The following is an 8,216-nucleotide window of genomic DNA, read 5'->3' as shown; positions in this document are numbered from 1 at the left end:
TTTTGCGTTTCTGCCCATTTTTATAATCCATTCGCGAGCATTTTTTCTTTTAGACTTAAAAGACGGTGAAAGGTTTTTTGTATCTCTTGGAGCTCTGTTTGAGAAACATGGAGCTGCACAAACAGGCATGTTGACAAACAAAACAAAACAAGGAGTTTTGAGTATTCAAACTTCAGGCTGAGCTCTTTGACGTCACGCATACATTACTAGCTCCAAGATGGCGGCGTTCAGTTGTCGAATTTTGGGCTACTTTAGAGAAAGATTTCGTAGGGTTTTAGCGCTCGTTGGAAGCTGAAATTTTGGTGAATAACATTTTTTTGTATAAACTTTTTATTGGCGTAAAGAAAATAAATGGCCATTCTGGAGTGAACTTCTCCTTTAAGACAATTGTCCGCATTTACTTCTTCTTTATGTATCTAAGTTGATGGCGAGTCTATTTTTGGTAAAAGTGACGGCTGTCACTTTCATCCTTAACTTTACAAAGTAAATCGATAATACAGCGTCCAGAAGTAAAATGTTTTAGTATTTTTTGTTTGTTTCTTAATTAATTTTTTTCTTGTTACTGTAAAAATGTGGTGTGTGTGTGGGGGGGGGGGAGCTTAAGCGCCCCTAGCCCCTCCCTCTCCGCGGTCCCTGCAAGAGCGTGTGTAAGCCATGGTCGTTCGGAAAACTTCTTTGCAGCTAGTTGGGTTTGACAGACATGTTTGTGAAGTCAGCTCGTCGTGATGGTTTGGCAAAAACACTGCTAAAAAACGTATCGTACTAAAAACACACTGGTAAACCAATTTTCGGGTACCAATTTGAAACTTAAAATTTTGAACCTCCCCTACTGTTAATGTCCTACGAAATGAAACCATTAAGTGTTTTCCTAGAAAGAAAATTAACACGCTAGGGCATTGATTATCTGATCGTAACCCAACAATTTGTCTATGACCGTCTTTGCACTGCACCCCCCCCTCCCCCATCGTACTCTCTCCGTCCTCCTCCTTCACGTCCTGTTTATTTTATGTCCCGTGTTTTTTATGTTTGGATTGAAAATACAAGTTTTGAGTAAGATTTCGATTTTTGAAAAAGAGAGCGTGAGCGTGGCAAATTTAATCATGTCTATGGGTGCAAAGTAAGGGTGCGTACTAAATTTGCGTCGTTAATTTTCACAGAAACTTCTTTCGCGAGTCTAATTTCGCAATTTTTGGCAATCACCAAGAAAGCGAAAATTAGAATAAAGTAGGTATCTGGCTTTTGCTGTGTATAAAAGTTACTCAATGTTTCGGTCAAGAACGAAACCGTGACTCCATAATTAAAAACACGTCCAAAATCAAACAAAGAGTCTCCTTATCGGAGATTACACTACATGTGTTTATTTCTAACCATTTGAGCTGCAAACTCAAAATATAAATTCTCCTAACAATTACCTTACAATTCCTTTAATATTAGTTCAGAGAATTTGGTAATCAATAAAAGAGTCCCCTTATTATAGGTTACTCTTGCAAATTGCCTTACATTTCTTTCAATATTGCAATTCAATATATTTTTTAGTGTGAATCTCTATTTAGCTAAAAATAAAAAAGGGAAAATTAAACTAAGTTGAAGATGTATATATCTCTGAATTTATGAAAACCAGGTAAAGGAAATTTTCACCGTTTTAAGCGCAAATCGCTGTAAACCCGTTTTTCCCCGCCAGAAACTATCTCCAAACTCAACGATATAAAAACTAAAGGGAATGTCAGTTTTTTTTTCTCTCTTCTCCTCTCTCTTCGATTCTTTACCTTTCAGTGCTGTCTTTCTTTCCCTTTTTTCACCCTTTCTTGTGGCGTTTGAAGCCAATTCGCGCAGTAACGTACATCTTCAACAATACTGACGTCACTTTTCTTTGACCCGGTTTTGATCAATTCAGACATATACATAGATCCAAATGTATGTTAATAAGTTAAATTTAAAGTTCTATATGTCGAATCTTATTTAAGAATTTCCTTGTGCCGGCGATAGCGGGCTCCTAACTTTCGACAAGGAGAACATATTTTTTCCCTTTAAGTTATAATAAGTAAAATAACTTAAAATAAGTCAGCACTGAAAAGGCGTGGTTGCCTCTTATCAGACTCCTCCTGAAAAACGAATATTTAGCTCAGAGAGTTTAACACAAAGAAACTCTTAAAGTTTGGTAATCAATCAAAAAGTGTCCCTATGAGAGGTTTCTGTGCTTGTGTTTTCTTATTTATTTTTGCAGCCTTTGAATATTTACATTTTATGATAATCTTCGGAGATCTTCGGCCTTCGGGCTGGAAACTGCTCAAAATGCAACAAGTTGCTCAAGAAGAAAAAAGTTGCTCGAAATATGAAAAGTTGCCAAAAAGTTGCCGAGCAACTTGTGGAAAGCCCTAAACATGATTGGTGTTTCAGTGTCCACATTCCATAGATCCATTCCATTCCATGCAGATCCTGAATTTGATGCCACACCGTTGCCACACCCCTTGTTTCCTATTGGTTGAGGACGTTGAGAGCTCAGAAGAGGCGAGGGCATGAGAACGACTCAGGTTTCAGAACTAGATATGGCCGAAAAATCTAGCTGCGGGCCTTTCTCTGGGGTTTTTCTTCAACTTTCAAGTCAAGGCTCGCACAGTAACGGGTAAGTCGACAATCATTGTCTTTTTAAACTTTATTCATGTGCCGTTGAAGACGTGAATAAGTCCTATGAGTAAGATATTTCGCGCTGTATACCCGAGTCGCGCTCGAGGAATGCGCGAAAGGTGTTATTTTTGAATGCGACACTTCTTCGAGACGAATAAAGTCTTACTCGCCTCAAACACACCAAAAAATGTCAGAATTCGCATTTGTTGAAAACGGCTGGTCTAATTAGCTTAATTTTGTCATATGCAACAACAGCAACACAGTAAAACCACTGCGAACAAGACATTTGTACTGCATTCTCATGTCACTCGACAGCCATGTTGGTGACCCGCTCATTTGTACCTTTGGCTCGCCATTTCAAAGACTAAAAGCAAAGACGAAAACTCATAGGTACTTCGTTTATTACATACGAAACAAAAGAAGCTCTATGAAATCTGAATTAACGAACGTTGTGGCTTTACGACCGGTAGGAGCTAGTCAAAGTTGTCAAATTATAGGCTTAAATCGGCAGACTGAATTTGTTTTAACGTGAAAATCCACACTATCTAACGTCGATTAAAAGGTGCCAAGAAATTTAGAACAGTTTGTTTAACAAGGTTTCTAAGGGGAGAAATCCCTTTTATTGATAAAGCAAATAATTAGACCACGAAGGAACAATTTTTAAAATGTAGAAATGAAAAATTCACCACTTCCAATAGACTTTCAATAAAGTCCTTCGTCTTGTTTATTATGGCGCGCCGGGACGAAGGACTTTTCTTACTTGAATCGCGCCATTTTTAGCGACCCAAAAACGGGTCGCTGAGCGTAGACCAATCAGAGCAGCCCTTAGGACAGAAGTGTCAATCACAAGGGATTAAGCGCAGTGAAACGTGACTTGCGGTCAAACATTCAACATGGGGTCAATTTCGAAAGCGATAAATGATGCTGTCAAGGCCACCAGTTATACAGGTTTGCGTGACTACCAGCGAAAAACAATAGAAGTTTATCTTTCTGGGAGATATGTTTTTGTGCCTGCTCCAACCGGAGCTGGAAAAAGCCTCACCATTGAGCTTGCTCCGTACGTATTCGACTCCATTGTTTTAGTTGTCGTTCCACTGATTTCAACCTTATTGCCTCTGGAATTCCAGCTTCGTATGTTAGCGACGACTGCTCTGAACAGCAACTGGCGGATATTTTAGATTTTAAATCTAAACTGGTGTTTGGAAGTCCCGTGGCGATTCTTAATAACTATCGGCACATTTTTCGTCGGTTAAAAAAACAATTTAAAATGTGTATTCATCGATGAGAGTCATTGCATTGTCAAATTTGCTCTCTGGACGCAGGAGAAACGCACACACGTTCGATTGTTTTCGTCGGAGTTGAGTCGTCTACTGGTTCCGCCATTATTATTTAGAGTCTAGGACTTGCAACGAAATCCGCAACAGCTAAACTCCACCCCTTGAAAAATAATACTCCCCATTTTTGGCGCGAAACGCAAACAAAAACCCTTCAAGCGAGACAAGTCGACCTCTCGCGACTTCGTCACTCGATCTCGCGACTTCGTCGCTCGCACGGCCGCTTCGCGACCTAAAAGGCTCGCTTCGCTCGCTTATTTACTTTGAAAACTCGCGAGGTCGACTTGTGGCAAGTCTACACTTCCAATGTCAAGTGGCTTTCAGTGTAGACTACACAAGGTACTAAAACATTGTGCACTTTAGTGACACAATATGTGTTGTTTGTTAAGAAACCGCCAACCAAAATAATTTTGGTGTCATCAAAGAGTTGAGAAGAGAATTAAGCGCTTTATGATTTTTTTAAACTTAATAGATGGATTTGAACATTTGAATTTTCCCATTTTGCATAATAAACCACAGTGCAATACAAGAAGGGGGGTAGAAAATGCGTCTAGACTGGAAATCATTTTGGAGGTTTCCTAATCAAATTCCCCACTAACTGGGCGCCTTGGTAGCAGTCAAATGCCCGGGGGGGGGGGGTTGCCAGGGGGGATGATCTAGCTGGGAATTTACTGATGCATGTTGTTTTGTTTACCGAAGTGATGATTTTGTTTCTTTTAGTTATTCAACTTTTGTTACTACTAGATTTATTTACCTTGTGGCTTCGCAGCTTGGTAAATATCCACCACTATTCACCTCCACTTTGGTGAATAATTGTTAATTATTTTATCCACTTGCTCAGACAGGAAATCCAATGGGCCAGATCTATCCGACATGTTTATCAGAATTCCACTGTATAGGCAAAGCAAACAATATCTTTCTTATGTTTTATTATTTATTACAGGTAGCCATGGTGAGACTGGGTATTGCATGTAAACAAGTGGTACATATGCTGAGAACCTTTGCAAGTCTGATTAATAAAATTCTACTGGCCATACCTACTCTATAATGTTGATCCTGTGACCAGGTAAGTTTTTCATTATTTTTTGCAGTACTGTATTATTATGGTTTTGTGCGCTGTATAGGGAGGCACACTGCATTCATTTGTTTATTTGGAGGTGTTTTGTTGTTACTGCTATCCGAAAGATATTTTTCCTTTTTTGGTTTGTTTTCTCATTGATTATGAATGAAGTGAAAACAGGAACTTTCTCTCTTTTGAAGAACAAGTTATTAAATTAATAATATGGCTTGACCCTGCATATTTTTTGGCATTATGTGTAGCACATGAAATGAGAGGGATAATTACAGAGTTGACAACTTGTATAATGCAATTAAAAATGACCTAGGAAATTGGTTTTTCAAGGAATGAAACTAAATATTTTTTCAACAACAGTGCTTTTGTTGTGGTTAAAAATAAATAATAATACATAATATTTTAAGAGGAGGCCTCCAATCACTTAGGGGTGGTTTTCAGGAGGGTGCATGTTTTCCGTGCATCTGGACGGACGGCATTAATAGGCTCCATAAATCTTATGTGAAGAACTTTCCAATTCTTGATTTGGCTTGTCTCGGTGTAGGATGGTCCCCTTTCACCAGCTAGCAAATCGCACTCCATATCAGCACTCCATATTCAGCCGGCAGGGAGTTCATTAGGCATCGGAGATCGGAGAATTCTCCTTGTACTACGTAGAATTCTCCGGCTAAATTTCAAGGGCTTGTAACTATTTTTTATAAGGATGCGGAACCTTCAAAAATCATTCTCCGGTTACTTTACACTATTCTCCGGCTATTACAATTCTTAATGAAAAACCTGAGCCGGACTACAAAATTACAAGAGATTCAACTCACCTTGCCATCCACAGTTCGCCTTGAAATTATTCTTTCCACTTTATACATGATCTGAGAGGTAGAGGCTTTTCTCTTTTTCTTTGACAGCTCTAAGAACTCGCTTGTTACGAGGAAAAGCTGCTTATAATAACCTTTCAAAGCCCTTTTTCGCATTTGATCGCCCATTTTGTTTTGGTTTAAAATATGAGCCCGCCGTGCTAATTGCTGACAATTTACGCGCTCGCAGGAAGAGTTGCTGACAATATAAGCGTCAGCAATAACAACCGCTGACTGTATGGAATTGTTGGCCATGAAGAATAAAATATTTTCCCTCAAAAATCAGTTACTTTTATTTATGTAGTGTCAAGTTAACATGTCATGTGCTATAACCAAGATATTGCTGGGGAACAACATCATGCAGGAAAGGTATACTAATAGAATACCCAGAAATCTTAAGGTCAAATCTTGCTATTATTTTACTAACATAACTCTTCAATACAACAAAATTATAACAAGAAATATGGTCTTTGCTTGTTAAAAACAATTTTATGGTATAATACAAAAAAAATGCTGACTTGGCAACTTCACTTTTGTAAAAGCATTTGCCCTATCTTACTATGATGTTCTGTTTTTAGTTCTCAATAATCAAAAGTTGTTAATACCAGTGTCTAATGCCACACCGTGAAAGCCATTGAAGCAGTTCCTGGACTTAACCAAGCAAAGGTGCACTTCACATTTGCAACATTTCAAGTGTGAGTAACCGGTCTGGCAGTGTCGACATCGCTGCTGTTTATCTGGAAAATGACCACATTGGTCCAACTGTGCATCTCTGTTTGGGTTTGGTACTGATGTTGCTTTCCTTTTCCTGGGTGGTGCAGCAGCAGAAGCAGGGGATGTTGAAGATGGTCTACCATGCAGTGATGAATTTGATACATTGACATCAGCATGTCACATAAATCGACACCACCCATGTTGCTGCTGTACTCCACTACCATTGCTGGCCTATCGATGTTGATAAATTGCCCTTCCTTCTTGGACCAACGTCGTGCTTGTGTATCCAGATTATTTCCAATATAGTTGGAAAGAAGTTGTACCAGGCCATTGTCAAACCAGCGGATAAAAGTGACCCCTGAGTTGGCCTCAACAACGTAATCAAACGACCCACAACCATTCTTCTTTAGCTCTTTTTCTGCCAGCAAATGCTTGTCTGCTCCCTTCAAACGGTCTTTGCGGATGGTTGCAACAGCCCAAACCGCATCTTTTTTCAAATAGTTCATGATAGCTATTGAAGAGAAGAAATTATCAAAGAAAACCTTGTGATTGACATTCTTTGGAAGTAATTACGTCAAACGACAGACAACATTGCCACCCATAAGTAATTCTGGCTTTGCTTGTACCTTGGTTGTTTTACCAGTGTACACCTCCTTGCTGTTGTCAAAGCGGTTGATCAGCATTATGCCTGCTACTGCAGGGATTCACGTTGCCTTACCCCAATACATTCTAATCTGTGGCAATTTGATGATGGACATCATCACCAGCATACCTTGGTACATTTCCATTTCATCATGGTCCAAACAAATTGAAGTTTCTGTTGTCTGTACTGAGTACTAGTTTGTTTGCTTGACAAGGAGATCAATCAGGTCGTCGTCAAAGAATTGCTTGCAGTATTGCAATGGGGTTTTATCCTCGAGTGGTGGTGGAGGAAAAGGCTCACCCGTGAATGCCACATCATAACAGACAGGCTGTCGCTAGCTTCACCTTCTGCCTCAATACTCTCAATGTCATCATCAGCAACCACATCGTCATTTGAATCACTACCACTCTCATCTTCACTTGGGCTTGAAAAATCACTTTCTTCACCAGAAATGTTTGCAACTTCATCTTGATCATAATCACTTTCTTTGTCACTATCACCAAAATCAGGCTCTATCAACGGCACGTGTTGTCTCTCACGCTAGGTTCTAGCCCTTGAACCGTAAAATGACCTTGTTGAAAATGTGGCTGGGCCACACATAGCCATTATTTACAAATTATATCTGTGGATGCAAAATTATGTTAGTAAAAAGTTAAAAAAAAATCGGTAGAAAAATACAATTGCCGCCACAAATCACAGAAATGAATACAAAGTAAACGGTTTGGGGCCAAAGAAGAACTGGAAAATAAACATTCCAAAGAACAGAAATGTTTCAAATGAAATAAACTTACACAAAATACAAATGAAATATTAATTTAAAATAATAAAGTATTTTATCATAAAAGCATTCTCTTTCCTCTGTGTAATTATATGGGATTCTTTATCACGTGTCTGCGGCAGTATAAGCAGATATAATATGCTTGCAGTACTGCTTTATTACAACCAAAAGAGTCCCAAAATGGTGACATTTCAGCAGA

Source organism: Oculina patagonica, chromosome 4, assembly GCF_052425735.1.
Source record: "Oculina patagonica isolate OP01 chromosome 4, crgOcupat, whole genome shotgun sequence".
Lineage (NCBI taxonomy): Eukaryota > Metazoa > Cnidaria > Anthozoa > Scleractinia > Oculinidae > Oculina > Oculina patagonica.
Note: the sequence above shows the minus strand (reverse complement) of the source record.